The 26,947-nt window shown below is 47.9% G+C and overlaps 88 pseudogenes; all 88 read left to right on the plus strand.

Moving 5' to 3' along the window:
* The first annotated feature begins 169 nt into the window (after window positions 1-169).
* On the plus strand, window positions 170-288 carry LOC143799450 (5S ribosomal RNA; annotated as a pseudogene).
* Window positions 289-365: 77 nt separating this feature from the next.
* Window positions 366-484, plus strand: LOC143794332 (5S ribosomal RNA; annotated as a pseudogene).
* A 245-nt stretch (window positions 485-729) lies between these two features.
* Window positions 730-848, plus strand: LOC143799451 (5S ribosomal RNA; annotated as a pseudogene).
* A 77-nt stretch (window positions 849-925) lies between these two features.
* Window positions 926-1,044, plus strand: LOC143794345 (5S ribosomal RNA; annotated as a pseudogene).
* A 256-nt stretch (window positions 1,045-1,300) lies between these two features.
* Window positions 1,301-1,419, plus strand: LOC143800546 (5S ribosomal RNA; annotated as a pseudogene).
* Window positions 1,420-1,496: 77 nt separating this feature from the next.
* On the plus strand, window positions 1,497-1,615 carry LOC143794356 (5S ribosomal RNA; annotated as a pseudogene).
* Window positions 1,616-1,861: 246 nt separating this feature from the next.
* On the plus strand, window positions 1,862-1,980 carry LOC143799453 (5S ribosomal RNA; annotated as a pseudogene).
* Window positions 1,981-2,057: 77 nt separating this feature from the next.
* Window positions 2,058-2,176, plus strand: LOC143798097 (5S ribosomal RNA; annotated as a pseudogene).
* A 442-nt stretch (window positions 2,177-2,618) lies between these two features.
* On the plus strand, window positions 2,619-2,737 carry LOC143794368 (5S ribosomal RNA; annotated as a pseudogene).
* A 453-nt stretch (window positions 2,738-3,190) lies between these two features.
* On the plus strand, window positions 3,191-3,309 carry LOC143794380 (5S ribosomal RNA; annotated as a pseudogene).
* Window positions 3,310-3,556: 247 nt separating this feature from the next.
* Window positions 3,557-3,675, plus strand: LOC143800407 (5S ribosomal RNA; annotated as a pseudogene).
* Window positions 3,676-3,752: 77 nt separating this feature from the next.
* Window positions 3,753-3,871, plus strand: LOC143798098 (5S ribosomal RNA; annotated as a pseudogene).
* Window positions 3,872-4,116: 245 nt separating this feature from the next.
* Window positions 4,117-4,235, plus strand: LOC143798640 (5S ribosomal RNA; annotated as a pseudogene).
* Window positions 4,236-4,312: 77 nt separating this feature from the next.
* On the plus strand, window positions 4,313-4,431 carry LOC143794391 (5S ribosomal RNA; annotated as a pseudogene).
* Window positions 4,432-4,874: 443 nt separating this feature from the next.
* LOC143800420 (5S ribosomal RNA) lies at window positions 4,875-4,993 on the plus strand (annotated as a pseudogene).
* Window positions 4,994-5,243: 250 nt separating this feature from the next.
* LOC143799454 (5S ribosomal RNA) lies at window positions 5,244-5,362 on the plus strand (annotated as a pseudogene).
* Window positions 5,363-5,439: 77 nt separating this feature from the next.
* Window positions 5,440-5,558, plus strand: LOC143794403 (5S ribosomal RNA; annotated as a pseudogene).
* A 246-nt stretch (window positions 5,559-5,804) lies between these two features.
* On the plus strand, window positions 5,805-5,923 carry LOC143799455 (5S ribosomal RNA; annotated as a pseudogene).
* Window positions 5,924-6,000: 77 nt separating this feature from the next.
* LOC143798099 (5S ribosomal RNA) lies at window positions 6,001-6,119 on the plus strand (annotated as a pseudogene).
* A 445-nt stretch (window positions 6,120-6,564) lies between these two features.
* Window positions 6,565-6,683, plus strand: LOC143794414 (5S ribosomal RNA; annotated as a pseudogene).
* A 257-nt stretch (window positions 6,684-6,940) lies between these two features.
* Window positions 6,941-7,059, plus strand: LOC143799456 (5S ribosomal RNA; annotated as a pseudogene).
* Window positions 7,060-7,136: 77 nt separating this feature from the next.
* LOC143794426 (5S ribosomal RNA) lies at window positions 7,137-7,255 on the plus strand (annotated as a pseudogene).
* A 250-nt stretch (window positions 7,256-7,505) lies between these two features.
* LOC143798641 (5S ribosomal RNA) lies at window positions 7,506-7,624 on the plus strand (annotated as a pseudogene).
* Window positions 7,625-7,701: 77 nt separating this feature from the next.
* On the plus strand, window positions 7,702-7,820 carry LOC143798881 (5S ribosomal RNA; annotated as a pseudogene).
* A 250-nt stretch (window positions 7,821-8,070) lies between these two features.
* On the plus strand, window positions 8,071-8,189 carry LOC143799457 (5S ribosomal RNA; annotated as a pseudogene).
* A 77-nt stretch (window positions 8,190-8,266) lies between these two features.
* On the plus strand, window positions 8,267-8,385 carry LOC143794437 (5S ribosomal RNA; annotated as a pseudogene).
* Window positions 8,386-8,821: 436 nt separating this feature from the next.
* Window positions 8,822-8,940, plus strand: LOC143798642 (5S ribosomal RNA; annotated as a pseudogene).
* A 77-nt stretch (window positions 8,941-9,017) lies between these two features.
* LOC143798882 (5S ribosomal RNA) lies at window positions 9,018-9,136 on the plus strand (annotated as a pseudogene).
* Window positions 9,137-9,385: 249 nt separating this feature from the next.
* LOC143799458 (5S ribosomal RNA) lies at window positions 9,386-9,504 on the plus strand (annotated as a pseudogene).
* Window positions 9,505-9,581: 77 nt separating this feature from the next.
* Window positions 9,582-9,700, plus strand: LOC143794449 (5S ribosomal RNA; annotated as a pseudogene).
* A 250-nt stretch (window positions 9,701-9,950) lies between these two features.
* Window positions 9,951-10,069, plus strand: LOC143799459 (5S ribosomal RNA; annotated as a pseudogene).
* A 77-nt stretch (window positions 10,070-10,146) lies between these two features.
* Window positions 10,147-10,265, plus strand: LOC143794462 (5S ribosomal RNA; annotated as a pseudogene).
* A 247-nt stretch (window positions 10,266-10,512) lies between these two features.
* LOC143799460 (5S ribosomal RNA) lies at window positions 10,513-10,631 on the plus strand (annotated as a pseudogene).
* Window positions 10,632-10,708: 77 nt separating this feature from the next.
* Window positions 10,709-10,827, plus strand: LOC143794473 (5S ribosomal RNA; annotated as a pseudogene).
* A 435-nt stretch (window positions 10,828-11,262) lies between these two features.
* On the plus strand, window positions 11,263-11,381 carry LOC143798644 (5S ribosomal RNA; annotated as a pseudogene).
* A 77-nt stretch (window positions 11,382-11,458) lies between these two features.
* On the plus strand, window positions 11,459-11,577 carry LOC143798883 (5S ribosomal RNA; annotated as a pseudogene).
* A 249-nt stretch (window positions 11,578-11,826) lies between these two features.
* LOC143799461 (5S ribosomal RNA) lies at window positions 11,827-11,945 on the plus strand (annotated as a pseudogene).
* Window positions 11,946-12,022: 77 nt separating this feature from the next.
* Window positions 12,023-12,141, plus strand: LOC143794484 (5S ribosomal RNA; annotated as a pseudogene).
* A 263-nt stretch (window positions 12,142-12,404) lies between these two features.
* On the plus strand, window positions 12,405-12,523 carry LOC143799462 (5S ribosomal RNA; annotated as a pseudogene).
* A 77-nt stretch (window positions 12,524-12,600) lies between these two features.
* LOC143794495 (5S ribosomal RNA) lies at window positions 12,601-12,719 on the plus strand (annotated as a pseudogene).
* Window positions 12,720-12,966: 247 nt separating this feature from the next.
* On the plus strand, window positions 12,967-13,085 carry LOC143799465 (5S ribosomal RNA; annotated as a pseudogene).
* Window positions 13,086-13,162: 77 nt separating this feature from the next.
* On the plus strand, window positions 13,163-13,281 carry LOC143794507 (5S ribosomal RNA; annotated as a pseudogene).
* Window positions 13,282-13,538: 257 nt separating this feature from the next.
* LOC143799466 (5S ribosomal RNA) lies at window positions 13,539-13,657 on the plus strand (annotated as a pseudogene).
* A 77-nt stretch (window positions 13,658-13,734) lies between these two features.
* On the plus strand, window positions 13,735-13,853 carry LOC143794519 (5S ribosomal RNA; annotated as a pseudogene).
* Window positions 13,854-14,101: 248 nt separating this feature from the next.
* LOC143799467 (5S ribosomal RNA) lies at window positions 14,102-14,220 on the plus strand (annotated as a pseudogene).
* A 77-nt stretch (window positions 14,221-14,297) lies between these two features.
* LOC143798100 (5S ribosomal RNA) lies at window positions 14,298-14,416 on the plus strand (annotated as a pseudogene).
* A 246-nt stretch (window positions 14,417-14,662) lies between these two features.
* On the plus strand, window positions 14,663-14,781 carry LOC143799468 (5S ribosomal RNA; annotated as a pseudogene).
* A 77-nt stretch (window positions 14,782-14,858) lies between these two features.
* Window positions 14,859-14,977, plus strand: LOC143794530 (5S ribosomal RNA; annotated as a pseudogene).
* A 258-nt stretch (window positions 14,978-15,235) lies between these two features.
* On the plus strand, window positions 15,236-15,354 carry LOC143799469 (5S ribosomal RNA; annotated as a pseudogene).
* A 77-nt stretch (window positions 15,355-15,431) lies between these two features.
* LOC143794541 (5S ribosomal RNA) lies at window positions 15,432-15,550 on the plus strand (annotated as a pseudogene).
* Window positions 15,551-15,797: 247 nt separating this feature from the next.
* On the plus strand, window positions 15,798-15,916 carry LOC143798521 (5S ribosomal RNA; annotated as a pseudogene).
* Window positions 15,917-15,993: 77 nt separating this feature from the next.
* Window positions 15,994-16,112, plus strand: LOC143794553 (5S ribosomal RNA; annotated as a pseudogene).
* Window positions 16,113-16,358: 246 nt separating this feature from the next.
* LOC143799470 (5S ribosomal RNA) lies at window positions 16,359-16,477 on the plus strand (annotated as a pseudogene).
* Window positions 16,478-16,554: 77 nt separating this feature from the next.
* On the plus strand, window positions 16,555-16,673 carry LOC143794564 (5S ribosomal RNA; annotated as a pseudogene).
* Window positions 16,674-16,919: 246 nt separating this feature from the next.
* Window positions 16,920-17,038, plus strand: LOC143799471 (5S ribosomal RNA; annotated as a pseudogene).
* Window positions 17,039-17,115: 77 nt separating this feature from the next.
* Window positions 17,116-17,234, plus strand: LOC143794576 (5S ribosomal RNA; annotated as a pseudogene).
* A 259-nt stretch (window positions 17,235-17,493) lies between these two features.
* LOC143799472 (5S ribosomal RNA) lies at window positions 17,494-17,612 on the plus strand (annotated as a pseudogene).
* Window positions 17,613-17,689: 77 nt separating this feature from the next.
* LOC143794587 (5S ribosomal RNA) lies at window positions 17,690-17,808 on the plus strand (annotated as a pseudogene).
* A 248-nt stretch (window positions 17,809-18,056) lies between these two features.
* On the plus strand, window positions 18,057-18,175 carry LOC143798645 (5S ribosomal RNA; annotated as a pseudogene).
* A 77-nt stretch (window positions 18,176-18,252) lies between these two features.
* On the plus strand, window positions 18,253-18,371 carry LOC143794598 (5S ribosomal RNA; annotated as a pseudogene).
* Window positions 18,372-18,617: 246 nt separating this feature from the next.
* LOC143799473 (5S ribosomal RNA) lies at window positions 18,618-18,736 on the plus strand (annotated as a pseudogene).
* Window positions 18,737-18,813: 77 nt separating this feature from the next.
* LOC143794610 (5S ribosomal RNA) lies at window positions 18,814-18,932 on the plus strand (annotated as a pseudogene).
* Window positions 18,933-19,385: 453 nt separating this feature from the next.
* LOC143794621 (5S ribosomal RNA) lies at window positions 19,386-19,504 on the plus strand (annotated as a pseudogene).
* A 249-nt stretch (window positions 19,505-19,753) lies between these two features.
* On the plus strand, window positions 19,754-19,872 carry LOC143799474 (5S ribosomal RNA; annotated as a pseudogene).
* A 77-nt stretch (window positions 19,873-19,949) lies between these two features.
* On the plus strand, window positions 19,950-20,068 carry LOC143797953 (5S ribosomal RNA; annotated as a pseudogene).
* A 244-nt stretch (window positions 20,069-20,312) lies between these two features.
* Window positions 20,313-20,431, plus strand: LOC143799476 (5S ribosomal RNA; annotated as a pseudogene).
* Window positions 20,432-20,508: 77 nt separating this feature from the next.
* LOC143794633 (5S ribosomal RNA) lies at window positions 20,509-20,627 on the plus strand (annotated as a pseudogene).
* A 451-nt stretch (window positions 20,628-21,078) lies between these two features.
* Window positions 21,079-21,197, plus strand: LOC143794644 (5S ribosomal RNA; annotated as a pseudogene).
* A 249-nt stretch (window positions 21,198-21,446) lies between these two features.
* LOC143800336 (5S ribosomal RNA) lies at window positions 21,447-21,565 on the plus strand (annotated as a pseudogene).
* A 77-nt stretch (window positions 21,566-21,642) lies between these two features.
* LOC143794655 (5S ribosomal RNA) lies at window positions 21,643-21,761 on the plus strand (annotated as a pseudogene).
* A 249-nt stretch (window positions 21,762-22,010) lies between these two features.
* On the plus strand, window positions 22,011-22,129 carry LOC143799477 (5S ribosomal RNA; annotated as a pseudogene).
* Window positions 22,130-22,206: 77 nt separating this feature from the next.
* LOC143794666 (5S ribosomal RNA) lies at window positions 22,207-22,325 on the plus strand (annotated as a pseudogene).
* A 258-nt stretch (window positions 22,326-22,583) lies between these two features.
* On the plus strand, window positions 22,584-22,702 carry LOC143799478 (5S ribosomal RNA; annotated as a pseudogene).
* Window positions 22,703-22,779: 77 nt separating this feature from the next.
* Window positions 22,780-22,898, plus strand: LOC143794678 (5S ribosomal RNA; annotated as a pseudogene).
* A 248-nt stretch (window positions 22,899-23,146) lies between these two features.
* LOC143799479 (5S ribosomal RNA) lies at window positions 23,147-23,265 on the plus strand (annotated as a pseudogene).
* A 77-nt stretch (window positions 23,266-23,342) lies between these two features.
* On the plus strand, window positions 23,343-23,461 carry LOC143798101 (5S ribosomal RNA; annotated as a pseudogene).
* A 246-nt stretch (window positions 23,462-23,707) lies between these two features.
* LOC143799480 (5S ribosomal RNA) lies at window positions 23,708-23,826 on the plus strand (annotated as a pseudogene).
* Window positions 23,827-23,903: 77 nt separating this feature from the next.
* LOC143798676 (5S ribosomal RNA) lies at window positions 23,904-24,022 on the plus strand (annotated as a pseudogene).
* Window positions 24,023-24,280: 258 nt separating this feature from the next.
* Window positions 24,281-24,399, plus strand: LOC143799481 (5S ribosomal RNA; annotated as a pseudogene).
* Window positions 24,400-24,476: 77 nt separating this feature from the next.
* On the plus strand, window positions 24,477-24,595 carry LOC143794691 (5S ribosomal RNA; annotated as a pseudogene).
* Window positions 24,596-24,845: 250 nt separating this feature from the next.
* On the plus strand, window positions 24,846-24,964 carry LOC143798646 (5S ribosomal RNA; annotated as a pseudogene).
* Window positions 24,965-25,041: 77 nt separating this feature from the next.
* Window positions 25,042-25,160, plus strand: LOC143794703 (5S ribosomal RNA; annotated as a pseudogene).
* Window positions 25,161-25,407: 247 nt separating this feature from the next.
* Window positions 25,408-25,526, plus strand: LOC143798968 (5S ribosomal RNA; annotated as a pseudogene).
* A 77-nt stretch (window positions 25,527-25,603) lies between these two features.
* LOC143794714 (5S ribosomal RNA) lies at window positions 25,604-25,722 on the plus strand (annotated as a pseudogene).
* A 261-nt stretch (window positions 25,723-25,983) lies between these two features.
* On the plus strand, window positions 25,984-26,102 carry LOC143800728 (5S ribosomal RNA; annotated as a pseudogene).
* Window positions 26,103-26,179: 77 nt separating this feature from the next.
* LOC143794726 (5S ribosomal RNA) lies at window positions 26,180-26,298 on the plus strand (annotated as a pseudogene).
* A 247-nt stretch (window positions 26,299-26,545) lies between these two features.
* Window positions 26,546-26,664, plus strand: LOC143798928 (5S ribosomal RNA; annotated as a pseudogene).
* Window positions 26,665-26,741: 77 nt separating this feature from the next.
* On the plus strand, window positions 26,742-26,860 carry LOC143798102 (5S ribosomal RNA; annotated as a pseudogene).
* The last annotated feature ends 87 nt before the right edge of the window (window positions 26,861-26,947 follow it).

A 26,947-nucleotide genomic window follows, 5' to 3' on the forward strand; every position in this document is an offset into this window, starting at 1 on the left:
TGTCATTGGCCACTCTAAGCTGAATGTGCCAGCTCTGGTCAGATCGCAAATGCTAAGCAGCTTGAGGCTGGGCAAGTTTCTTTTTTTTTTTTTGGGGGGGGGGGTTTATCAAAGCTTTCCCTTACAATTTTATATCTCTTGAAAAGACCCGCTGTGGTGCTAGTTGTCCGTCAATGGCCACTCTAAGCTGAATGTGCCTGCCCTCGTCAGATCGCAAACGCTAAGCAGCTTGAGGCTGGGCAAGTACCGGCATGGGAGACTGGCTGGGAATCCCCGGTACCGTTGACTTGCTATTTTGTTTTTCTCAAAGCTTTCCCTTACGATTGTTTTCATCTTGAAAAGACTAGCAGACGCGAAAGCAATCGGTCAATGGCCACACTAAGCTGAATGTGCCTGCCCTCGTCAGATCGCAAATGCTAAGCAGCTTGAGGCTAGGCAAGTACCAGCATGGGAGACTGGCTGGGAATCCCTGGTACCGTTGACTTGGTTTTTTCGTTTTGATCCAAGCTTTCCCTGACGATTGTATTCCTCTTGAAAAGAGCCGCACTGGTGTGAACAATCTGTCATTGGCCACTCTAAGCTGAATGTGCCAGCTCTGGTTAGATCGCAAATGCTAAGCAGCTTGAGGCTGGGCAAGTTTCTTTTTTTTTTTTGGGGGGGGGGGTTTATCAAAGCTTTCCCTTACAATTTTATATCTCTTGAAAAGACCCGCTGTGGTGCTAGTTGTCCGTCAATGGCCACTCTAAGCTGAATGTGCCTGCCCTCGTCAGATCGCAAACGCTAAGCAGCTTGAGGCTGGGCAAGTACCGGCATGGGAGACTGGCTGGGAATCCCCGGTACCGTTGACTTGCTATTTTTTTTTTCTCAAAGCTTTCCCTTACGATTGTTTTCATCTTGAAAAGACTAGCAGACGCGAAAGCAATCGGTCAATGGCCACACTAAGCTGAATGTGCCTGCCCTCGTCAGATCGCAAATGCTAAGCAGCTTGAGGCTAGGCAAGTACCAGCATGGGAGACTGGCTGGGAATCCCTGGTACCGTTGACTTGGTTTTTTCGTTTTGATCCAAGCTTTCCCTGACGATTGTATTCCTCTTGAAAAGAGCCGCACTGGTTTGAACAATCTGTCATTGGCCACTCTAAGCTGAATGTGCCAGCTCTGGTCAGATCGCAAATGCTAAGCAGCTTGAGGCTGGGCAAGTTTCTTTTTTTTTTTTTTTTTTTTTTTGGGGGGGGGGGTTTATCAAAGCTTTCCCTTACAATTTTATATCTCTTGAAAAGACCCGCTGTGGTGCTAGTTGTCCGTCAATGGCCACTCTAAGCTGAATGTGCCTGCCCTCGTCAGTTCGCAAACGCTAAGCAGCTTGAGGCTGGGCAAGTACCGGCATGGGAGACTGGCTGGGAATCCCCGGTACCGTTGACTTGCTATTTTTTTTTTCTCAAAGCTTTCCCTTACGATTGTTTTCATCTTGAAAAGACTAGCAGACGCGAAAGCAATCGGTCAATGGCCACACTAAGCTGAATGTGCCTGCCCTCGTCAGATCGCAAATGCTAAGCAGCTTGAGGCTAGGCAAGTACCAGCATGGGAGACTGGCTGGGAATCCCTGGTACCGTTGACTTGGTTTTTTCGTTTTGATCCAAGCTTTCCCTGACGATTGTATTCCTCTTGAAAAGAGCCGCACTGGTGTGAACAATTTGTCATTGGCCACTCTAAGCTGAATGTGCCAGCTCTGGTCAGATCGCAAATGCTAAGCAGCTTGAGGCTGGGCAAGTTTCTTTTTTTTTTTTTTGGGGGGGGGGGTTATCAAAGCTTTCCCTTACAATTTTATATCTCTTGAAAAGACCCGCTGTGGTGCTAGTTGTCCGTCAATGGCCACTCTAAGCTGAATGTGCCTGCCCTCGTCAGATCGCAAACGCTAAGCAGCTTGAGGCTGGGCAAGTACCGGCATGGGAGACTGGCTGGGAATCCCCGGTACCGTTGACTTGCTATTTTGTTTTTCTCAAAGCTTTCCCTTACGATTGTTTTCATCTTGAAAAGACTAGCAGACGCGAAAGCAATCGGTCAATGGCCACACTAAGCTGAATGTGCCTGCCCTCGTCAGATCGCAAATGCTAAGCAGCTTGGGGCTAGGCAAGTACCAGCATGGGAGACTGGCTGGGAATCCCTGGTACCGTTGACTTGGTTTTTTCGTTTTGATCCAAGCTTTCCCTAACGATTGTATTCCGCTTGAAAAGAGCCGCACTGGTGTGAACAATTTGTCATTGGCCACTCTAAGCTGAATGTGCCAGCTCTGGTCAGATCGCAAATGCTAAGCAGCTTGAGGCTGGGCAAGTTTCTTTTTTTTTTTTTGGGGGGGGGGGTTTATCAAAGCTTTCCCTTACAATTTTATATCTCTTGAAAAGACCCGCTGTGGTGCTAGTTGTCCGTCAATGGCCACTATAAGCTGAATGTGCCTGCCCTCGTCAGATCGCAAACGCTAAGCAGCTTGAGGCTGGGCAAGTACCGGCATGGGAGACTGGCTGGGAATCCCCGGTACCGTTGACTTGCTATTTTTTTTTTCTCAAAGCTTTCCCTTACGATTGTTTTCATCTTGAAAAGACTAGCAGACGCGAAAGCAATCGGTCAATGGCCACACTAAGCTGAATGTGCCTGCCCTCGTCAGATCGCAAATGCTAAGCAGCTTGAGGCTAGGCAAGTACCAGCATGGGAGACTGGCTGGGAATCCCTGGTACCGTTGACTTGGTTTTTTCGTTTTGATCCAAGCTTTCCCTGACGATTGTATTCCTCTTGAAAAGAGCCGCACTGGTTTGAACAATCTGTCATTGGCCACTCTAAGCTGAATGTGCCAGCTCTGGTCAGATCGCAAATGCTAAGCAGCTTGAGGCTGGGCAAGTTTCTTTTTTCTTTTTTTTTTTTTTTTTTGGGGGGGGGGTTTATCAAAGCTTTCCCTTACAATTTTATATCTCTTGAAAAGACCCGCTGTGGTGCTAGTTGTCCGTCAATGACCACTCTAAGCTGAATGTGCCTGCCCTCGTCAGATCGCAAACGCTAAGCAGCTTGAGGCTGGGCAAGTACCGGCATGGGAGACTGGCTGGGAATCCCCGGTACCGTTGACTTGCTATTTTGTTTTTCTCAAAGCTTTCCCTTACGATTGTTTTCATCTTGAAAAGACTAGCAGACGCGAAAGCAATCGGTCAATGGCCACACTAAGCTGAATGTGCCTGCCCTCGTCAGATCGCAAATGCTAAGCAGCTTGAGGCTAGGCAAGTACCAGCATGGGAGACTGGCTGGGAATCCCTGGTACCGTTGACTTGGTTTTTTCGTTTTGATCCAAGCTTTCCCTGACGATTGTATTCCTCTTGAAAAGAGCCGCACTGGTGTGAACAATCTGTCATTGGCCACTCTAAGCTGAATGTGCCAGCTCTGGTTAGATCGCAAATGCTAAGCAGCTTGAGGCTGGGCAAGTTTCTTTTTTTTTTTTTTTGGGGGGGGGGTTTATCAAAGCTTTCCCTTACAATTTTATATCTCTTGAAAAGACCCGCTGTGGTGCTAGTTGTCCGTCAATGGCCACTCTAAGCTGAATGTGCCTGCCCTCGTCAGATCGCAAATGCTAAGCAGCTTGAGGCTGGGCAAGTACCGGCATGGGAGACTGGCTGGGAATCCCCGGTACCGTTGACTTGCTATTTTGTTTTTCTCAAAGCTTTCCCTTACGATTGTTTTCATCTTGAAAAGACTAGCAGACGCGAAAGCAATCGGTCAATGGCCACACTAAGCTGAATGTGCCTGCCCTCGTCAGATCGCAAATGCTAAGCAGCTTGGGGCTAGGCAAGTACCAGCATGGGAGACTGGCTGGGAATCCCTGGTACCGTTGACTTGGTTTTTTCGTTTTGATCCAAGCTTTCCCTGACGATTGTATTCCTCTTGAAAAGAGCCGCACTGGTGTGAACAATTTGTCATTGGCCACTCTAAGCTGAATGTGCCAGCTCTGGTCAGATCGCAAATGCTAAGCAGCTTGAGGCTGGGCAAGTTTCTTTTTTTTTTTTGGGGGGGGGGGTTTATCAAAGCTTTCCCTTACAATTTTATATCTCTTGAAAAGACCCGCTGTGGTGCTAGTTGTCCGTCAATGGCCACTCTAAGCTGAATGTGCCTGCCCTCGTCAGATCGCAAACGCTAAGCAGCTTGAGGCTGGGCAAGTACCGGCATGGGAGACTGGCTGGGAATCCCTGGTACCGTTGACTTGCTATTTTGTTTTTCTCAAAGCTTTCCCTTACGATTGTTTTCATCTTGAAAAGACTAGCAGACGCGAAAGCAATCGGTCAATGGCCACACTAAGCTGAATGTGCCTGCCCTCGTCAGATCGCAAATGCTAAGCAGCTTGAGGCTAGGCAAGTACCAGCATGGGAGACTGGCTGGGAATCCCTGGTACCGTTGACTTGGTTTTTTCGTTTTGATCCAAGCTTTCCCTGACGATTGTATTCCTCTTGAAAAGAGCCGCACTGGTGTGAACAATCTGTCATTGGCCACTCTAAGCTGAATGTGCCAGCTCTGGTTAGATCGCAAATGCTAAGCAGCTTGAGGCTGGGCAAGTTTCTTTTTTTTTTTTTTGGGGGGGGGGGTTTATCAAAGCTTTCCCTTACAATTTTATATCTCTTGAAAAGACCCGCTGTGGTGCTAGTTGTCCGTCAATGGCCACTCTAAGCTGAATGTGCCTGCCCTCGTCAGATCGCAAACGCTAAGCAGCTTGCGGCTGGGCAAGTACCGGCATGGGAGACTGGCTGGGAATCCCCGGTACCATTGACTTGCTATTTTTTTTTTCTCAAAGCTTTCCCTTACGATTGTTTTCATCTTGAAAAGACTAGCAGACGCGAAAGCAATCGGTCAATAGCCACACTAAGCTGAATGTGCCTGCCCTCGTCAGATCGCAAATGCTAAGCAGCTTGAGGCTAGGCAAGTACCAGCATGGGAGACTGGCTGGGAATCCCAGGTACCGTTGACTTGGTTTTTTCGTTTTGATCCAAGCTTTCCCTGACGATTGTATTCCTCTTGAAAAGAGCCGCACTGGTTTGAACAATCTGTCATTGGCCACTCTAAGCTGAATGTGCCAGCTCTGGTCAGATCGCAAATGCTAAGCAGCTTGAGGCTGGGCAAGTTTCTTTTTTTTTTTTTTTTTTGGGGGGGGGGTTTATCAAAGCTTTCCCTTACAATTTTATATCTCTTGAAAAGACCCGCTGTGGTGCTAGTTGTCCGTCAATGGCCACTCTAAGCTGAATGTGCCTGCCCTCGTCAGATCGCAAACGCTAAGCAGCTTGAGGCTGGGCAAGTACCGGCATGGGAGACTGGCTGGGAATCCCCGGTACCGTTGACTTGCTATTTTGTTTTTCTCAAAGCTTTCCCTTACGATTGTTTTCATCTTGAAAAGACTAGCAGACGCGAAAGCAATCGGTCAATGGCCACACTAAGCTGAATGTGCCTGCCCTCGTCAGATCGCAAATGCTAAGCAGCTTGAGGCTAGGCAAGTACCAGCATGGGAGACTGGCTGGGAATCCCTGGTACCGTTGACTTGGTTTTTTCGTTTTGATCCAAGCTTTCCCTGACGATTGTATTCCTCTTGAAAAGAGCCGCACTGGTGTGAACAATCTGTCATTGGCCACTCTAAGCTGAATGTGCCAGCTCTGGTTAGATCGCAAATGCTAAGCAGCTTGAGGCTGGGCAAGTTTCTTTTTTTTTTTTTGGGGGGGGGGGTTTATCAAAGCTTTCCCTTACAATTTTATATCTCTTGAAAAGACCCGCTGTGGTGCTAGTTGTCCGTCAATGGCCACTCTAAGCTGAATGTGCCTGCCCTCGTCAGATCGCAAACGCTAAGCAGCTTGAGGCTGGGCAAGTACCGGCATGGGAGACTGGCTGGGAATCCCCGGTACCGTTGACTTGCTATTTTGTTTTTCTCAAAGCTTTCCCTTACGATTGTTTTCATCTTGAAAAGACTAGCAGACGCGAAAGCAATCGGTCAATGGCCACACTAAGCTGAATGTGCCTGCCCTCGTCAGATCGCAAATGCTAAGCAGCTTGGGGCTAGGCAAGTACCAGCATGGGAGACTGGCTGGGAATCCCTGGTACCGTTGACTTGGTTTTTTCGTTTTGATCCAAGCTTTCCCTAACGATTGTATTCCTCTTGAAAAGAGCCGCACTGGTGTGAACAATTTGTCATTGGCCACTCTAAGCTGAATGTGCCAGCTCTGGTCAGATCGCAAATGCTAAGCAGCTTGAGGCTGGGCAAGTTTCTTTTTTTTTTTTTTTTTGGGGGGGGGGTTTATCAAAGCTTTCCCTTACAATTTTATATCTCTTGAAAAGACCCGCTGTGGTGCTAGTTGTCCGTCAATGGCCACTCTAAGCTGAATGTGCCTGCCCTCGTCAGATCGCAAACGCTAAGCAGCTTGAGGCTGGGCAAGTACCGGCATGGGAGACTGGCAGGGAATCCCCGGTACCGTTGACTTGCTATTTTTTTTTTCTCAAAGCTTTCCCTTACGATTGTTTTCATCTTGAAAAGACTAGCAGACGCGAAAGCAATCGGTCAATGGCCACACTAAGCTGAATGTGCCTGCCCTCGTCAGATCGCAAATGCTAAGCAGCTTGAGGCTAGGCAAGTACCAGCATGGGAGACTGGCTGGGAATCCCTGGTACCGTTGACTTGGTTTTTTCGTTTTGATCCAAGCTTTCCCTGACGATTGTATTCCTCTTGAAAAGAGCCGCACTGGTTTGAACAATCTGTCATTGGCCACTCTAAGCTGAATGTGCCAGCTCTGGTCAGATCGCAAATGCTAAGCAGCTTGAGGCTGGGCAAGTTTCTTTTTTCTTTTTTTTTTTTTTTTGGGGGGGGGGGGTTTATCAAAGCTTTCCCTTACAATTTTATATCTCTTGAAAAGACCCGCTGTGGTGCTAGTTGTCCGTCAATGGCCACTCTAAGCTGAATGTGCCTGCCCTCGTCAGATCGCAAACGCTAAGCAGCTTGAGGCTGGGCAAGTACCGGCATGGGAGACTGGCTGGGAATCCCCGGTACCGTTGACTTGCTATTTTGTTTTTCTCAAAGCTTTCCCTTACGATTGTTTTCATCTTGAAAAGACTAGCAGACGCGAAAGCAATCGGTCAATGGCCACACTAAGCTGAATGTGCCTGCCCTCGTCAGATCGCAAATGCTAAGCAGCTTGAGGCTAGGCAAGTACCAGCATGGGAGACTGGCTGGGAATCCCTGGTACCGTTGACTTGGTTTTTTCGTTTTGATCCAAGCTTTCCCTGACGATTGTATTCCTCTTGAAAAGAGCCGCACTGGTGTGAACAATCTGTCATTGGCCACTCTAAGCTGAATGTGCCAGCTCTGGTTAGATCGCAAATGCTAAGCAGCTTGAGGCTGGGCAAGTTTCTTTTTTTTTTTTTTTTTGGGGGGGGGGGTTTATCAAAGCTTTCCCTTACAATTTTATATCTCTTGAAAAGACCCGCTGTGGTGCTAGTTGTCCGTCAATGGCCACTCTAAGCTGAATGTGCCTGCCCTCGTCAGATCGCAAACGCTAAGCAGCTTGAGGCTGGGCAAGTACCGGCATGGGAGACTGGCTGGGAATCCCTGGTACCGTTGACTTGCTATTTTGTTTTTCTCAAAGCTTTCCCTTACGATTGTTTTCATCTTGAAAAGACTAGCAGACGCGAAAGCAATCGGTCAATGGCCACACTAAGCTGAATGTGCCTGCCCTCGTCAGATTGCAAATGCTAAGCAGCTTGAGGCTAGGCAAGTACCAGCATGGGAGACTGGCTGGGAATCCCTGGTACCGTTGACTTGGTTTTTTCGTTTTGATCCAAGCTTTCCCTGACGATTGTATTCCTCTTGAAAAGAGCCGCACTGGTGTGAACAATCTGTCATTGGCCACTCTAAGCTGAATGTGCCAGCTCTGGTTAGATCGCAAATGCTAAGCAGCTTGAGGCTGGGCAAGTTTCTTTTTTTTTTTTTTGGGGGGGGGGGGGGTTTATCAAAGCTTTCCCTTACAATTTTATATCTCTTGAAAAGACCCGCTGTGGTGCTAGTTGTCTGTCAATGGCCACTCTAAGCTGAATGTGCCTGCCCTCGTCAGATCGCAAACGCTAAGCAGCTTGAGGCTGGGCAAGTACCGGCATGGGAGACTGGCTGGGAATCCCCGGTACCGTTGACTTGCTATTTTTTTTTTCTCAAAGCTTTCCCTTACGATTGTTTTCATCTTGAAAAGACTAGCAGACGCGAAAGCAATCGGTCAATGGCCACACTAAGCTGAATGTGCCTGCCCTCGTCAGATCGCAAATGCTAAGCAGCTTGAGGCTAGGCAAGTACCAGCATGGGAGACTGGCTGGGAATCCCTGGTACCGTTGACTTGGTTTTTTCGTTTTGATCCAAGCTTTCCCTGACGATTGTATTCCTCTTGAAAAGAGCCGCACTGGTTTGAACAATCTGTCATTGGCCACTCTAAGCTGAATGTGCCAGCTCTGGTCAGATCGCAAATGCTAAGCAGCTTGAGGCTGGGCAAGTTTCTTTTTTTTTTTTTTTTTTTTTTTTTTTTTGGGGGGGGGGGTTTATCAAAGCTTTCCCTTACAATTTTATATCTCTTGAAAAGACCCGCTGTGGTGCTAGTTGTCCGTCAATGGCCACTCTAAGCTGAATGTGCCTGCCCTCGTCAGATCGCAAATGCTAAGCAGCTTGAGGCTGGGCAAGTTTCTTTTTTTTTTTTTTTTGGGGGGGGGGGGGGTTTATCAAAGCTTTCCCTTACAATTTTATATCTCTTGAAAAGACCCGCTGTGGTGCTAGTTGTCCGTCAATGGCCACTCTAAGCTGAATGTGCCTGCCCTCGTCAGATCGCAAACGCTAAGCAGCTTGAGGCTGGGCAAGTACCGGCATGGGAGACTGGCTGGGAATCCCTGGTACCGTTGACTTGCTATTTTGTTTTTCTCAAAGCTTTCCCTTACGATTGTTTTCATCTTGAAAAGACTAGCAGACGCGAAAGCAATCGGTCAATGGCCACACTAAGCTGAATGTGCCTGCCCTCGTCAGATTGCAAATGCTAAGCAGCTTGAGGCTAGGCAAGTACCAGCATGGGAGACTGGCTGGGAATCCCTGGTACCGTTGACTTGGTTTTTTCGTTTTGATCCAAGCTTTCCCTGACGATTGTATTCCTCTTGAAAAGAGCCGCACTGGTGTGAACAATCTGTCATTGGCCACTCTAAGCTGAATGTGCCAGCTCTGGTTAGATCGCAAATGCTAAGCAGCTTGAGGCTGGGCAAGTTTCTTTTTTTTTTTTTTGGGGGGGGGGGGGTTTATCAAAGCTTTCCCTTACAATTTTATATCTCTTGAAAAGACCCGCTGTGGTGCTAGTTGTCTGTCAATGGCCACTCTAAGCTGAATGTGCCTGCCCTCGTCAGATCGCAAACGCTAAGCAGCTTGAGGCTGGGCAAGTACCGGCATGGGAGACTGGCTGGGAATCCCCGGTACCGTTGACTTGCTATTTTTTTTTTCTCAAAGCTTTCCCTTACGATTGTTTTCATCTTGAAAAGACTAGCAGACGCGAAAGCAATCGGTCAATGGCCACACTAAGCTGAATGTGCCTGCCCTCGTCAGATCGCAAATGCTAAGCAGCTTGAGGCTAGGCAAGTACCAGCATGGGAGACTGGCTGGGAATCCCTGGTACCGTTGACTTGGTTTTTTCGTTTTGATCCAAGCTTTCCCTGACGATTGTATTCCTCTTGAAAAGAGCCGCACTGGTTTGAACAATCTGTCATTGGCCACTCTAAGCTGAATGTGCCAGCTCTGGTCAGATCGCAAATGCTAAGCAGCTTGAGGCTGGGCAAGTTTTTTTTTTTTTTTTTTTTGGGGGGGGGGGGTTTATCAAAGCTTTCCCTTACAATTTTATATCTCTTGAAAAGACCCGCTGTGGTGCTAGTTGTCTGTCAATGGCCACTCTAAGCTGAATGTGCCTGCCCTCGTCAGATCGCAAACGCTAAGCAGCTTGAGGCTGGGCAAGTACCGGCATGGGAGACTGGCTGGGAATCCCCGGTACCGTTGACTTGCTATTTTGTTTTTCTCAAAGCTTTCCCTTACGATTGTTTTCATCTTGAAAAGACTAGCAGACGCGAAAGCAATCGGTCAATGGCCACACTAAGCTGAATGTGCCTGCCCTCGTCAGATCGCAAATGCTAAGCAGCTTGAGGCTAGGCAAGTACCAGCATGGGAGACTGGCTGGGAATCCCTGGTACCGTTGACTTGGTTTTTTCGTTTTGATCCAAGCTTTCCCTGACGATTGTATTCCTCTTGAAAAGAGCCGCACTGGTGTGAACAATCTGTCATTGGCCACTCTAAGCTGAATGTGCCAGCTCTGGTTAGATCGCAAATGCTAAGCAGCTTGAGGCTGGGCAAGTTTCTTTTTTTTTTTTTTTGGGGGGGGGGTTTATCAAAGCTTTCCCTTACAATTTTATATCTCTTGAAAAGACCCGCTGTGGTGCTAGTTGTCCGTCAATGGCCACTCTAAGCTGAATGTGCCTGCCCTCGTCAGATCGCAAACGCTAAGCAGCTTGAGGCTGGGCAAGTACCGGCATGGGAGACTGGCTGGGAATCCCCGGTACCGTTGACTTGCTATTTTTTTTTTCTCAAAGCTTTCCCTTACGATTGTTTTCATCTTGAAAAGACTAGCAGACGCGAAAGCAATCGGTCAATGGCCACACTAAGCTGAATGTGCCTGCCCTCGTCAGATCGCAAATGCTAAGCAGCTTGAGGCTAGGCAAGTACCAGCATGGGAGACTGGCTGGGAATCCCTGGTACCGTTGACTTGGTTTTTTCGTTTTGATCCAAGCTTTCCCTGACGATTGTATTCCTCTTGAAAAGAGCCGCACTGGTTTGAACAATCTGTCATTGGCCACTCTAAGCTGAATGTGCCAGCTCTGGTCAGATCGCAAATGCTAAGCAGCTTGAGGCTGGGCAAGTTTCTTTTTTTTTTTTTTTTTTTTTTTTTTTTTGGGGGGGGGGGTTTATCAAAGCTTTCCCTTACAATTTTATATCTCTTGAAAAGACCCGCTGTGGTGCTAGTTGTCCGTCAATGGCCACTCTAAGCTGAATGTGCCTGCCCTCGTCAGATCGCAAATGCTAAGCAGCTTGAGGCTGGGCAAGTTTCTTTTTTTTTTTTTTTTGGGGGGGGGGGGGTTTATCAAAGCTTTCCCTTACAATTTTATATCTCTTGAAAAGACCCGCTGTGGTGCTAGTTGTCCGTCAATGGCCACTCTAAGCTGAATGTGCCTGCCCTCGTCAGATCGCAAACGCTAAGCAGCTTGAGGCTGGGCAAGTACCGGCATGGGAGACTGGCTGGGAATCCCTGGTACCGTTGACTTGCTATTTTGTTTTTCTCAAAGCTTTCCCTTACGATTGTTTTCATCTTGAAAAGACTAGCAGACGCGAAAGCAATCGGTCAATGGCCACACTAAGCTGAATGTGCCTGCCCTCGTCAGATTGCAAATGCTAAGCAGCTTGAGGCTAGGCAAGTACCAGCATGGGAGACTGGCTGGGAATCCCTGGTACCGTTGACTTGGTTTTTTCGTTTTGATCCAAGCTTTCCCTGACGATTGTATTCCTCTTGAAAAGAGCCGCACTGGTGTGAACAATCTGTCATTGGCCACTCTAAGCTGAATGTGCCAGCTCTGGTTAGATCGCAAATGCTAAGCAGCTTGAGGCTGGGCAAGTTTCTTTTTTTTTTTTTTGGGGGGGGGGGGGTTTATCAAAGCTTTCCCTTACAATTTTATATCTCTTGAAAAGACCCGCTGTGGTGCTAGTTGTCTGTCAATGGCCACTCTAAGCTGAATGTGCCTGCCCTCGTCAGATCGCAAACGCTAAGCAGCTTGAGGCTGGGCAAGTACCGGCATGGGAGACTGGCTGGGAATCCCCGGTACCGTTGACTTGCTATTTTTTTTTTCTCAAAGCTTTCCCTTACGATTGTTTTCATCTTGAAAAGACTAGCAGACGCGAAAGCAATCGGTCAATGGCCACACTAAGCTGAATGTGCCTGCCCTCGTCAGATCGCAAATGCTAAGCAGCTTGAGGCTAGGCAAGTACCAGCATGGGAGACTGGCTGGGAATCCCTGGTACCGTTGACTTGGTTTTTTCGTTTTGATCCAAGCTTTCCCTGACGATTGTATTCCTCTTGAAAAGAGCCGCACTGGTTTGAACAATCTGTCATTGGCCACTCTAAGCTGAATGTGCCAGCTCTGGTCAGATCGCAAATGCTAAGCAGCTTGAGGCTGGGCAAGTTTCTTTTTTTTTTTTTTTTTTTTTTTTTTTTTGGGGGGGGGGGGTTTATCAAAGCTTTCCCTTACAATTTTATATCTCTTGAAAAGACCCGCTGTGGTGCTAGTTGTCTGTCAATGGCCACTCTAAGCTGAATGTGCCTGCCCTCGTCAGATCGCAAACGCTAAGCAGCTTGAGGCTGGGCAAGTACCGGCATGGGAGACTGGCTGGGAATCCCCGGTACCGTTGACTTGCTATTTTGTTTTTCTCAAAGCTTTCCCTTACGATTGTTTTCATCTTGAAAAGACTAGCAGACGCGAAAGCAATCGGTCAATGGCCACACTAAGCTGAATGTGCCTGCCCTCGTCAGATCGCAAATGCTAAGCAGCTTGAGGCTAGGCAAGTACCAGCATGGGAGACTGGCTGGGAATCCCTGGTACCGTTGACTTGGTTTTTTCGTTTTGATCCAAGCTTTCCCTGACGATTGTATTCCTCTTGAAAAGAGCCGCACTGGTGTGAACAATCTGTCATTGGCCACTCTAAGCTGAATGTGCCAGCTCTGGTTAGATCGCAAATGCTAAGCAGCTTGAGGCTGGGCAAGTTTCTTTTTTTTTTTTTTTGGGGGGGGGGTTTATCAAAGCTTTCCCTTACAATTTTATATCTCTTGAAAAGACCCGCTGTGGTGCTAGTTGTCCGTCAATGGCCACTCTAAGCTGAATGTGCCTGCCCTCGTCAGATCGCAAACGCTAAGCAGCTTGAGGCTGGGCAAGTACCGGCATGGGAGACTGGCTGGGAATCCCCGGTACCGTTGACTTGCTATTTTTTTTTTCTCAAAGCTTTCCCTTACGATTGTTTTCATCTTGAAAAGACTAGCAGACGCGAAAGCAATCGGTCAATGGCCACACTAAGCTGAATGTGCCTGCCCTCGTCAGATCGCAAATGCTAAGCAGCTTGAGGCTAGGCAAGTACCAGCATGGGAGACTGGCTGGGAATCCCTGGTACCGTTGACTTGGTTTTTTCGTTTTGATCCAAGCTTTCCCTGACGATTGTATTCCTCTTGAAAAGAGCCGCACTGGTTTGAACAATCTGTCATTGGCCACTCTAAGCTGAATGTGCCAGCTCTGGTCAGATCGCAAATGCTAAGCAGCTTGAGGCTGGGCAAGTTTCTTTTTTCTTTTTTTTTTTTTTTTTTGGGGGGGGGGTTTATCAAAGCTTTCCCTTACAATTTTATATCTCTTGAAAAGACCCGCTGTGGTGCTAGTTGTCCGTCAATGGCCACTCTAAGCTGAATGTGCCTGCCCTCGTCAGATCGCAAACGCTAAGCAGCTTGAGGCTGGGCAAGTACCGGCATGGGAGACTGGCTGGGAATCCCCGGTACCGTTGACTTGCTATTTTGTTTTTCTCAAAGCTTTCCCTTACGATTGTTTTCATCTTGAAAAGACTAGCAGACGCGAAAGCAATCGGTCAATGGCCACACTAAGCTGAATGTGCCTGCCCTCGTCAGATCGCAAATGCTAAGCAGCTTGAGGCTAGGCAAGTACCAGCATGGGAGACTGGCTGGGAATCCCTGGTACCGTTGACTTGGTTTTATCGTTTTGATCCAAGCTTTCCCTGACGATTGTATTCCTCTTGAAAAGAGCCGCACTGGTGTGAACAATCTGTCATTGGCCACTCTAAGCTGAATGTGCCAGCTCTGGTTAGATCGCAAATGCTAAGCAGCTTGAGGCTGGGCAAGTTTCTTTTTTTTTTTTTTGGGGGGGGGGGGTTTATCAAAGCTTTCCCTTACAATTTTATATCTCTTGAAAAGACCCGCTGTGGTGCTAGTTGTCCGTCAATGGCCACTCTAAGCTGAATGTGCCTGCCCTCGTCAGATCGCAAACGCTAAGCAGCTTGAGGCTGGGCAAGTACCGGCATGGGAGACTGGCTGGGAATCCCCGGTACCGTTGACTTGCTATTTTGTTTTTCTCAAAGCTTTCCCTTACGATTGTTTTCATCTTGAAAAGACTAGCAGACGCGAAAGCAATCGGTCAATGGCCACACTAAGCTGAATGTGCCTGCCCTCGTCAGATCGCAAATGCTAAGCAGCTTGGGGCTAGGCAAGTACCAGCATGGGAGACTGGCTGGGAATCCCTGGTACCGTTGACTTGGTTTTTTCGTTTTGATCCAAGCTTTCCCTAACGATTGTATTCCTCTTGAAAAGAGCCGCACTGGTGTGAACAATTTGTCATTGGCCACTCTAAGCTGAATGTGCCAGCTCTGGTCAGATCGCAAATGCTAAGCAGCTTGAGGCTGGGCAAGTTTCTTTTTTTTTTTTTTGGGGGGGGGGTTTATCAAAGCTTTCCCTTACAATTTTATATCTCTTGAAAAGACCCGCTGTGGTGCTAGTTGTCCGTCAATGGCCACTCTAAGCTGAATGTGCCTGCCCTCGTCAGATCGCAAACGCTAAGCAGCTTGAGGCTGGGCAAGTACCGGCATGGGAGACTGGCTGGGAATCCCCGGTACCGTTGACTTGCTATTTTTTTTTTCTCAAAGCTTTCCCTTACGATTGTTTTCATCTTGAAAAGACTAGCAGACGCGAAAGCAATCGGTCAATGGCCACACTAAGCTGAATGTGCCTGCCCTCGTCAGATCGCAAATGCTAAGCAGCTTGAGGCTAGGCAAGTACCAGCATGGGAGACTGGCTGGGAATCCCTGGTACCGTTGACTTGGTTTTTTCGTTTTGATCCAAGCTTTCCCTGACGATTGTATTCCTCTTGAAAAGAGCCGCACTGGTTTGAACAATCTGTCATTGGCCACTCTAAGCTGAATGTGCCAGCTCTGGTCAGATCGCAAATGCTAAGCAGCTTGAGGCTGGGCAAGTTTCTTTTTTCTTTTTTTTTTTTTTTTTTGGGGGGGGGGGTTTATCAAAGCTTTCCCTTACAATTTTATATCTCTTGAAAAGACCCGCTGTGGTGCTAGTTGTCCGTCAATGGCCACTCTAAGCTGAATGTGCCTGCCCTCGTCAGATCGCAAACGCTAAGCAGCTTGAGGCTGGGCAAGTACCGGCATGGGAGACTGGCTGGGAATCCCCGGTACCGTTGACTTGCTATTTTGTTTTTCTCAAAGCTTTCCCTTACGATTGTTTTCATCTTGAAAAGACTAGCAGACGCGAAAGCAATCGGTCAATGGCCACACTAAGCTGAATGTGCCTGCCCTCGTCAGATCGCAAATGCTAAGCAGCTTGAGGCTAGGCAAGTACCAGCATGGGAGACTGGCTGGGAATCCCTGGTACCGTTGACTTGGTTTTTTCGTTTTGATCCAAGCTTTCCCTGACGATTGTATTCCTCTTGAAAAGAGCCGCACTGGTGTGAACAATCTGTCATTGGCCACTCTAAGCTGAATGTGCCAGCTCTGGTTAGATCGCAAATGCTAAGCAGCTTGAGGCTGGGCAAGTTTCTTTTTTTTTTTTTTGGGGGGGGGGGTTTATCAAAGCTTTCCCTTACAATTTTATATCTCTTGAAAAGACCCGCTGTGGTGCTAGTTGTCCGTCAATGGCCACTCTAAGCTGAATGTGCCTGCCCTCGTCAGATCGCAAACGCTAAGCAGCTTGAGGCTGGGCAAGTACTGGCATGGGAGACTGGCTGGGAATCCCTGGTACCATTGACTTGCTATTTTGTTTTTCTCAAAGCTTTCCCTTACGATTGTTTTCATCTTGAAAAGACTAGCAGACGCGAAAGCAATCGGTCAATGGCCACACTAAGCTGAATGTGCCTGCCCTCGTCAGATCGCAAATGCTAAGCAGCTTGAGGCTAGGCAAGTACCAGCATGGGAGACTGGCTGGGAATCCCTGGTACCGTTGACTTGGTTTTTTCGTTTTGATCCAAGCTTTCCCTGACGATTGTATTCCTCTTGAAAAGAGCCGCACTGGTGTGAACAATCTGTCATTGGCCACTCTAAGCTGAATGTGCCAGCTCTGGTTAGATCGCAAATGCTAAGCAGCTTGAGGCTGGGCAAGTTTCTTTTTTTTTTTTTTTGGGGGGGGGTTTATCAAAGCTTTCCCTTACAATTTTATATCTCTTGAAAAGACCCGCTGTGGTGCTAGTTGTCCGTCAATGGCCACTCTAAGCTGAATGTGCCTGCCCTCGTCAGATCGCAAACGCTAAGCAGCTTGAGGCTGGGCAAGTACCGGCATGGGAGACTGGCTGGGAATCCCCGGTACCGTTGACTTGCTATTTTGTTTTTCTCAAAGCTTTCCCTTACGATTGTTTTCATCTTGAAAAGACTAGCAGACGCGAAAGCAATCGGTCAATGGCCACACTAAGCTGAATGTGCCTGCCCTCGTCAGATCGCAAATGCTAAGCAGCTTGAGGCTAGGCAAGTACCAGCATGGGAGACTGGCTGGGAATCCCTGGTACCGTTGACTTGGTTTTTTCGTTTTGATCCAAGCTTTCCCTGACGATTGTATTCCTCTTGAAAAGAGCCGCACTGGTGTGAACAATCTGTCATTGGCCACTCTAAGCTGAATGTGCCAGCTCTGGTTAGATCGCAAATGCTAAGCAGCTTGAGGCTGGGCAAGTTTCTTTTTTTTTTTTTGGGGGGGGGGGTTTATCAAAGCTTTCCCTTACAATTTTATATCTCTTGAAAAGACCCGCTGTGGTGCTAGTTGTCTGTCAATGGCCACTCTAAGCTGAATGTGCCTGCCCTCGTCAGATCGCAAACGCTAAGCAGCTTGAGGCTGGGCAAGTACCGGCATGGGAGACTGGCTGGGAATCCCCGGTACCGTTGACTTGCTATTTTGTTTTTCTCAAAGCTTTCCCTTACGATTGTTTTCATCTTGAAAAGACTAGCAGACGCGAAAGCAATCGGTCAATGGCCACACTAAGCTGAATGTGCCTGCCCTCGTCAGATCGCAAATGCTAAGCAGCTTGAGGCTAGGCAAGTACCAGCATGGGAGACTGGCTGGGAATCCCTGGTACCGTTGACTTGGTTTTTTCGTTTTGATCCAAGCTTTCCCTGACGATTGTATTCCTCTTGAAAAGAGCCGCACTGGTTTGAACAATCTGTCATTGGCCACTCTAAGCTGAATGTGCCAGCTCTGGTCAGATCGCAAATGCTAAGCAGCTTGAGGCTGGGCAAGTTTCTTTTTTCTTTTTTTTTTTTTTTTTTGGGGGGGGGGGGTTTATCAAAGCTTTCCCTTACAATTTTATATCTCTTGAAAAGACCCGCTGTGGTGCTAGTTGTCCGTCAATGGCCACTCTAAGCTGAATGTGCCTGCCCTCGTCAGATCGCAAACGCTAAGCAGCTTGAGGCTGGGCAAGTACCGGCATGGGAGACTGGCTGGGAATCCCCGGTACCGTTGACTTGCTATTTTGTTTTTCTCAAAGCTTTCCCTTACGATTGTTTTCATCTTGAAAAGACTAGCAGACGCGAAAGCAATCGGTCAATGGCCACACTAAGCTGAATGTGCCTGCCCTCGTCAGATCGCAAATGCTAAGCAGCTTGAGGCTAGGCAAGTACCAGCATGGGAGACTGGCTGGGAATCCCTGGTACCGTTGACTTGGTTTTTTCGTTTTGATCCAAGCTTTCCCTGACGATTGTATTCCTCTTGAAAAGAGCCGCACTGGTGTGAACAATCTGTCATTGGCCACTCTAAGCTGAATGTGCCAGCTCTGGTTAGATCGCAAATGCTAAGCAGCTTGAGGCTGGGCAAGTTTCTTTTTTTTTTTTTTGGGGGGGGGGGGTTTATCAAAGCTTTCCCTTACAATTTTATATCTCTTGAAAAGACCCGCTGTGGTGCTAGTTGTCCGTCAATGGCCACTCTAAGCTGAATGTGCCTGCCCTCGTCAGATCGCAAACGCTAAGCAGCTTGAGGCTGGGCAAGTACCGGCATGGGAGACTGGCTGGGAATCCCTGGTACCGTTGACTTGCTATTTTGTTTTTCTCAAAGCTTTCCCTTACGATTGTTTTCATCTTGAAAAGACTAGCAGACGCGAAAGCAATCGGTCAATGGCCACACTAAGCTGAATGTGCCTGCCCTCGTCAGATCGCAAATGCTAAGCAGCTTGAGGCTAGGCAAGTACCAGCATGGGAGACTGGCTGGGAATCCCTGGTACCGTTGACTTGGTTTTTTCGTTTTGATCCAAGCTTTCCCTGACGATTGTATTCCTCTTGAAAAGAGCCGCACTGGTGTGAACAATCTGTCATTGGCCACTCTAAGCTGAATGTGCCAGCTCTGGTTAGATCGCAAATGCTAAGCAGCTTGAGGCTGGGCAAGTTTCTTTTTTTTTTTTTTTGGGGGGGGGTTTATCAAAGCTTTCCCTTACAATTTTATACCTCTTGAAAAGACCCGCTGTGGTGCTAGTTGTCCGTCAATGGCCACTCTAAGCTGAATGTGCCTGCCCTCGTCAGATCGCAAACGCTAAGCAGCTTGAGGCTGGGCAAGTACCGGCATGGGAGACTGGCTGGGAATCCCCGGTACCGTTGACTTGCTATTTTTTTTTTCTCAAAGCTTTCCCTTACGATTGTTTTCATCTTGAAAAGACTAGCAGACGCGAAAGCAATCGGTCAATGGCCACACTAAGCTGAATGTGCCTGCCCTCGTCAGATCGCAAATGCTAAGCAGCTTGAGGCTAGGCAAGTACCAGCATGGGAGACTGGCTGGGAATCCCTGGTACCGTTGACTTGGTTTTTTCGTTTTGATCCAAGCTTTCACTGACGATTGTATTCCTCTTGAAAAGAGCCGCACTGGTTTGAACAATCTGTCATTGGCCACTCTAAGCTGAATGTGCCAGCTCTGGTCAGATCGCAAATGCTAAGCAGCTTGAGGCTGGGCAAGTTTCTTTTTTTTTTTTTTTTTTTTTTTTTTGGGGGGGGGGTTTATCAAAGCTTTCCCTTACAATTTTATATCTCTTGAAAAGACCCGCTGTGGTGCTAGTTGTCCGTCAATGGCCACTCTAAGCTGAATGTGCCTGCCCTCGTCAGATCGCAAACGCTAAGCAGCTTGAGGCTGGGCAAGTACCGGCATGGGATACTGGCTGGGAATCCCCGGTACCGTTGACTTGCTATTTTTTTTTCTCAAAGCTTTCCCTTACGATTGTTTTCATCTTGAAAAGACTAGCAGACGCGAAAGCAATCGGTCAATGGCCACACTAAGCTGAATGTGCCTGCCCTCGTCAGATCGCAAATGCTAAGCAGCTTGAGGCTAGGCAAGTACCAGCATGGGAGACTGGCTGGGAATCCCTGGTACCGTTGACTTGGTTTTTTCGTTTTGATCCAAGCTTTCCCTGACGATTGTATTCCTCTTGAAAAGAGCCGCACTGGTGTGAACAATCTGTCATTGGCCACTCTAAGCTGAATGTGCCAGCTCTGGTTAGATCGCAAATGCTAAGCAGCTTGAGGCTGGGCAAGTTTCTTTTTTTTTTTTTTGGGGGGGGGGGGGGTTATCAAAGCTTTCCCTTACAATTTTATATCTCTTGAAAAGACCCGCTGTGGTGCTAGTTGTCTGTCAATGGCCACTCTAAGCTGAATGTGCCTGCCCTCGTCAGATCGCAAACGCTAAGCAGCTTGAGGCTGGGCAAGTACCGGCATGGGAGACTGGCTGGGAATCCCCGGTACCGTTGACTTGCTATTTTGTTTTTCTCAAAGCTTTCCCTTACGATTGTTTTCATCTTGAAAAGACTAGCAGACGCGAAAGCAATCGGTCAATGGCCACACTAAGCTGAATGTGCCTGCCCTCGTCAGATCGCAAATGCTAAGCAGCTTGGGGCTAGGCAAGTACTAGCATGGGAGACTGGCTGGGAATCCCTGGTACCGTTGACTTGGTTTTTTCGTTTTGATCCAAGCTTTCCCTAACGATTGTATTCCTCTTGAAAAGAGCCGCACTGGTGTGAACAATTTGTCATTGGCCACTCTAAGCTGAATGTGCCAGCTCTGGTCAGATCGCAAATGCTAAGCAGCTTGAGGCTGGGCAAGTTTCTTTTTTTTTTTTGGGGGGGGGGTTTATCAAAGCTTTCCCTTACAATTTTATATCTCTTGAAAAGACCCGCTGTGGTGCTAGTTGTCCGTCAATGGCCACTCTAAGCTGAATGTGCCTGCCCTCGTCAGATCGCAAACGCTAAGCAGCTTGAGGCTGGGCAAGTACCGGCATGGGAGACTGGCTGGGAATCCCCGGTACCGTTGACTTGCTATTTTTTTTTTCTCAAAGCTTTCCCTTACGATTGTTTTCATCTTGAAAAGACTAGCAGACGCGAAAGCAATCGGTCAATGGCCACACTAAGCTGAATGTGCCTGCCCTCGTCAGATCGCAAATGCTAAGCAGCTTGAGGCTAGGCAAGTACCAGCATGGGAGACTGGCTGGGAATCCCTGGTACCGTTGACTTGGTTTTTTCGTTTTGATCCAAGCTTTCCCTGACGATTGTATTCCTCTTGAAAAGAGCCGCACTGGTTTGAACAATCTGTCATTGGCCACTCTAAGCTGAATGTGCCAGCTCTGGTCAGATCGCAAATGCTAAGCAGCTTGAGGCTGGGCAAGTTTCTTTTTTCTTTTTTTTTTTTTTTTTGGGGGGGGGTTTATCAAAGCTTTCCCTTACAATTTTATATCTCTTGAAAAGACCCGCTGTGGTGCTAGTTGTCCGTCAATGGCCACTCTAAGCTGAATGTGCCTGCCCTCGTCAGATCGCAAACGCTAAGCAGCTTGAGGTTGGGCAAGTACCGGCATGGGAGACTGGCTGGGAATCCCCGGTACCGTTGACTTGCTATTTTGTTTTTCTCAAAGCTTTCCCTTACGATTGTTTTCATCTTGAAAAGACTAGCAGACGCGAAAGCAATCGGTCAATGGCCACACTAAGCTGAATGTGCCTGCCCTCGTCAGATCGCAAATGCTAAGCAGCTTGAGGCTAGGCAAGTACCAGCATGGGAGACTGGCTGGGAATCCCTGGTACCGTTGACTTGGTTTTTTCGTTTTGATCCAAGCTTTCCCTGACGATTGTATTCCTCTTGAAAAGAGCCGCACTGGTGTGAACAATCTGTCATTGGCCACTCTAAGCTGAATGTGCCAGCTCTGGTTAGATCGCAAATGCTAAGCAGCTTGAGGCTGGGCAAGTTTCTTTTTCTTTTTTTTTTTTGGGGGGGGGTTTATCAAAGCTTTCCCTTACAATTTTATATCTCTTGAAAAGACCCGCTGTGGTGCTAGTTGTCCGTCAATGGCCACTCTAAGCTGTATGTGCCTGCCCTCGTCAGATCGCAAACGCTAAGCAGCTTGAGGCTGGGCAAGTACCGGCATGGGAGACTGGCTGGGAATCCCTGGTACCGTTGACTTGCTATTTTGTTTTTCTCAAAGCTTTCCCTTACGATTGTTTTCATCTTGAAAAGACTAGCAGACGCGAAAGCAATCGGTCAATGGCCACACTAAGCTGAATGTGCCTGCCCTCGTCAGATCGCAAATGCTAAGCAGCTTGAGGCTAGGCAAGTACCAGCATGGGAGACTGGCTGGGAATCCCTGGTACCGTTGACTTGGTTTTTTCGTTTTGATCCAAGCTTTCCCTGACGATTGTATTCCTCTTGAAAAGAGCCGCACTGGTGTGAACAATCTGTCATTGGCCACTCTAAGCTGAATGTGCCAGCTCTGGTTAGATCGCAAATGCTAAGCAGCTTGAGGCTGGGCAAGTTTCTTTTTTTTTTTTTTGGGGGGGGGGGGTTTATCAAAGCTTTCCCTTACAATTTTTGTATCTCTTGAAAAGACCCGCTGTGGTGCTAGTTGTCCGTCAATGGCCACTCTAAGCTGAATGTGCCTGCCCTCGTCAGATCGCAAACGCTAAGCAGCTTGAGGCTGGGCAAGTACCGGCATGGGAGACTGGCTGGGAATCCCCGGTACCGTTGACTTGCTATTTTTTTTTTCTCAAAGCTTTCCCTTACGATTGTTTTCATCTTGAAAAGACTAGCAGACGCGAAAGCAATCGGTCAATGGCCACACTAAGCTGAATGTGCCTGCCCTCGTCAGATCGCAAATGCTAAGCAGCTTGAGGCTAGGCAAGTACCAGCATGGGAGACTGGCTGGGAATCCCTGGTACCGTTGACTTGGTTTTTTCGTTTTGATCCAAGCTTTCCCTGACGATTGTATTCCTCTTGAAAAGAGCCGCACTGGTTTGAACAATCTGTTATTGGCCACTCTAAGCTGAATGTGCCAGCTCTGGTCAGATCGCAAATGCTAAGCAGCTTGAGGCTGGGTAAGTTTCTTTTTTTTTTTTTTTTTTTTTTTTTGGGGGGGGGGGTTTATCAAAGCTTTCCCTTACAATTTTATATCTCTTGAAAAGACCCGCTGTGGTGCTAGTTGTCCGTCAATGGCCACTCTAAGCTGAATGTGCCTGCCCTCGTCAGATCGCAAACGCTAAGCAGCTTGAGGCTGGGCAAGTACCGGCATGGGAGACTGGCTGGGAATCCCCGGTACCGTTGACTTGCTATTTTGTTTTTCTCAAAGCTTTCCCTTACGATTGTTTTCATCTTGAAAAGACTAGCAGACGCGAAAGCAATCGGTCAATGGCCACACTAAGCTGAATGTGCCTGCCCTCGTCAGATCGCAAATGCTAAGCAGCTTGAGGCTAGGCAAGTACCAGCATGGGAGACTGGCTGGGAATCCCTGGTACCGTTGACTTGGTTTTTTCGTTTTGATCCAAGCTTTCCCTGACGATTGTATTCCTCTTGAAAAGAGCCGCACTGGTGTGAACAATCTGTCATTGGCCACTCTAAGCTGAATGTGCCAGCTCTGGTTAGATCGCAAATGCTAAGCAGCTTGAGGCTGGGCAAGTTTCTTTTTTTTTTTTTTTTGGGGGGGGGGTTTATCAAAGCTTTCCCTTACAATTTTATATCTCTTGAAAAGACCCGCTGTGGTGCTAGTTGTCCGTCAATGGCCACTCTAAGCTGAATGTGCCTGCCCTCGTCAGATCGCAAACGCTAAGCAGCTTGAGGCTGGGCAAGTACCGGCATGGGAGACTGGCTGGGAATCCCCGGTACCGTTGACTTGCTATTTTGTTTTTCTCAAAGCTTTCCCTTACGATTGTTTTCATCTTGAAAAGACTAGCAGACGCGAAAGCAATCGGTCAATGGCCACACTAAGCTGAATGTGCCTGCCCTCGTCAGATCGCAAATGCTAAGCAGCTTGGGGCTAGGCAAGTACCAGCATGGGAGACTGGCTGGGAATCCCTGGTACCGTTGACTTGGTTTTTTCGTTTTGATCCAAGCTTTCCCTAACGATTGTATTCCTCTTGAAAAGAGCCGCACTGGTGTGAACAATTTGTCATTGGCCACTCTAAGCTGAATGTGCCATCTCTGGTCAGATCGCAAATGCTAAGCAGCTTGAGGCTGGGCAAGTTTCTTTTTTTTTTTTTTGGGGGGGGGGTTTATCAAAGCTTTCCCTTACAATTTTATATCTCTTGAAAAGACCCGCTGTGGTGCTAGTTGTCCGTCAATGGCCACTCTAAGCTGAATGTGCCTGCCCTCGTCAGATCGCAAACGCTAAGCAGCTTGAGGCTGGGCAAGTACCGGCATGGGAGACTGGCTGGGAATCCCCGGTACCGTTGACTTGCTATTTTTTTTTTCTCAAAGCTTTCCCTTACGATTGTTTTCATCTTGAAAAGACTAGCAGACGCGAAAGCAATCGGTCAATGGCCACACTAAGCTGAATGTGCCTGCCCTCGTCAGATCGCAAATGCTAAGCAGCTTGAGGCTAGGCAGGTACCAGCATGGGAGACTGGCTGGGAATCCCTGGTACCGTTGACTTGGTTTTTTCGTTTTGATCCAAGCTTTCCCTGACGATTGTATTCCTCTTGAAAAGAGCCGCACTGGTTTGAACAATCTGTCATTGGCCACTCTAAGCTGAATGTGCCAGCTCTGGTCAGATCGCAAATGCTAAGCAGCTTGAGGCTGGGCAAGTTTCTTTTTTCTTTTTTTTTTTTTTTTTTGGGGGGGGGGGTTTATCAAAGCTTTCCCTTACAATTTTATATCTCTTGAAAAGACCCGCTGTGGTGCTAGTTGTCCGTCAATGGCCACTCTAAGCTGAATGTGCCTGCCCTCGTCAGATCGCAAACGCTAAGCAGCTTGAGGCTGGGCAAGTACCGGCATGGGAGACTGGCTGGGAATCCCCGGTACCGTTGACTTGCTATTTTGTTTTTCTCAAAGCTTTCCCTTACGATTGTTTTCATCTTGAAAAGACTAGCAGACGCGAAAGCAATCGGTCAATGGCCACACTAAGCTGAATGTGCCTGCCCTCGTCAGATCGCAAATGCTAAGCAGCTTGAGGCTAGGCAAGTACCAGCATGGGAGACTGGCTGGGAATCCCTGGTACCGTTGACTTGGTTTTTTCGTTTTGATCCAAGCTTTCCCTGACGATTGTATTCCTCTTGAAAAGAGCCGCACTGGTGTGAACAATCTGTCATTGGCCACTCTAAGCTGAATGTGCCAGCTCTGGTTAGATCGCAAATGCTAAGCAGCTTGAGGCTGGGCAAGTTTCTTTTTTTTTTTTTTTTTGGGGGGGGGGGTTTATCAAAGCTTTCCCTTACAATTTTATATCTCTTGAAAAGACCCGCTGTGGTGCTAGTTGTCCGTCAATGGCCACTCTAAGCTGAATGTGCCTGCCCTCGTCAGATCGCAAACGCTAAGCAGCTTGAGGCTGGGCAAGTACCGGCATGGGAGACTGGCTGGGAATCCCTGGTACCGTTGACTTGCTATTTTGTTTTTCTCAAAGCTTTCCCTTACGATTGTTTTCATCTTGAAAAGACTAGCAGACGCGAAAGCAATCGGTCAATGGCCACACTAAGCTGAATGTGCCTGCCCTCGTCAGATCGCAAATGCTAAGCAGCTTGAGGCTAGGCAAGTACCAGCATGGGAGACTGGCTGGGAATCCCTGGTACCGTTGACTTGTTTTTTTCGTTTTGATCCAAGCTTTCCCTGACGATTGTATTCCTCTTGAAAAGAGCCGCACTGGTGTGAACAATCTGTCATTGGCCACTCTAAGCTGAATGTGCCAGCTCTGGTTAGATCGCAAATGCTAAGCAGCTTGAGGCTGGGCAAGTTTCTTTTTTTTTTTGGGGGGGGGGGGGGTTTATCAAAGCTTTCCCTTACAATTTTATATCTCTTGAAAAGACCCGCTGTGGTGCTAGTTGTCCGTCAATGGCCACTCTAAGCTGAATGTGCCTGCCCTCGTCAGATCGCAAACGCTAAGCAGCTTGAGGCTGGGCAAGTACCGGCATGGGAGACTGGCTGGGAATCCCCGGTACCGTTGACTTGCTATTTTTTTTTTCTCAAAGCTTTCCCTTACGATTGTTTTCATCTTGAAAAGACTAGCAGACGCGAAAGCAATCGGTCAATGGCCACACTAAGCTGAATGTGCCTGCCCTCGTCAGATCGCAAATGCTAAGCAGCTTGAGGCTAGGCAAGTACCAGCATGGGAGACTGGCTGGGAATCCCTGGTACCGTTGACTTGGTTTTTTCGTTTTGATCCAAGCTTTCCCTGACGATTGTATTCCTCTTGAAAAGAGCCGCACTGGTTTGAACAATCTGTCATTGGCCACTCTAAGCTGAATGTGCCAGCTCTGGTCAGATCGCAAATGCTAAGCAGCTTGAGGCTGGGCAAGTTTCTTTTTTTTTTTTTTTTTTTTTTTTTTTTGGGGGGGGGGGTTTATCAAAGCTTTCCCTTACAATTTTATATCTCTTGAAAAGACCCGCTGTGGTGCTAGTTGTCCGTCAATGGCCACTCTAAGCTGAATGTGCCTGCCCTCGTCAGATCGCAAACGCTAAGCAGCTTGAGGCTGGGCAAGTACCGGCATGGGAGACTGGCTGGGAATCCCCGGTACCGTAGACTTGCTATTTTGTTTTTCTCAAAGCTTTCCCTTACGATTGTTTTCATCTTGAAAAGACTAGCAGACGCGAAAGCAATCGGTCAATGGCCACACTAAGCTGAATGTGCCTGCCCTCGTCAGATCGCAAATGCTAAGCAGCTTGAGGCTAGGCAAGTACCAGCATGGGAGACTGGCTGGGAATCCCTGGTACCGTTGACTTGGTTTTTTCGTTTTGATCCAAGCTTTCCCTGACGATTGTATTCCTCTTGAAAAGAGCCGCACTGGTGTGAACAATCTGTCATTGGCCACTCTAAGCTGAATGTGCCAGCTCTGGTTAGATCGCAAATGCTAAGCAGCTTGAGGTTGGGCAAGTTTCTTTTTTTTTTTGGGGGGGGGGGGGGTTTATCAAAGCTTTCCCTTACAATTTTATATCTCTTGAAAAGACCCGCTGTGGTGCTAGTTGTCCGTCAATGGCCACTCTAAGCTGAATGTGCCTGCCCTCGTCAGATCGCAAACGCTAAGCAGCTTGAGGCTGGGCAAGTACCGGCATGGGAGACTGGCTGGGAATCCCCGGTACCGTTGACTTGCTATTTTGTTTTTCTCAAAGCTTTCCCTTACGATTGTTTTCATCTTGAAAAGACTAGCAGACGCGAAAGCAATCGGTCAATGGCCACACTAAGCTGAATGTGCCTGCCCTCGTCAGATCGCAAATGCTAAGCAGCTTGGGGCTAGGCAAGTACCAGCATGGGAGACTGGCTGGGAATCCCTGGTACCGTTGACTTGGTTTTTTCGTTTTGATCCAAGCTTTCCCTAACGATTGTATTCCTCTTGAAAAGAGCCGCACTGGTGTGAACAATTTGTCATTGGC

This window comes from Ranitomeya variabilis, chromosome 1, assembly GCF_051348905.1.
Source record: "Ranitomeya variabilis isolate aRanVar5 chromosome 1, aRanVar5.hap1, whole genome shotgun sequence".
Taxonomy (NCBI): domain Eukaryota; kingdom Metazoa; phylum Chordata; class Amphibia; order Anura; family Dendrobatidae; genus Ranitomeya; species Ranitomeya variabilis.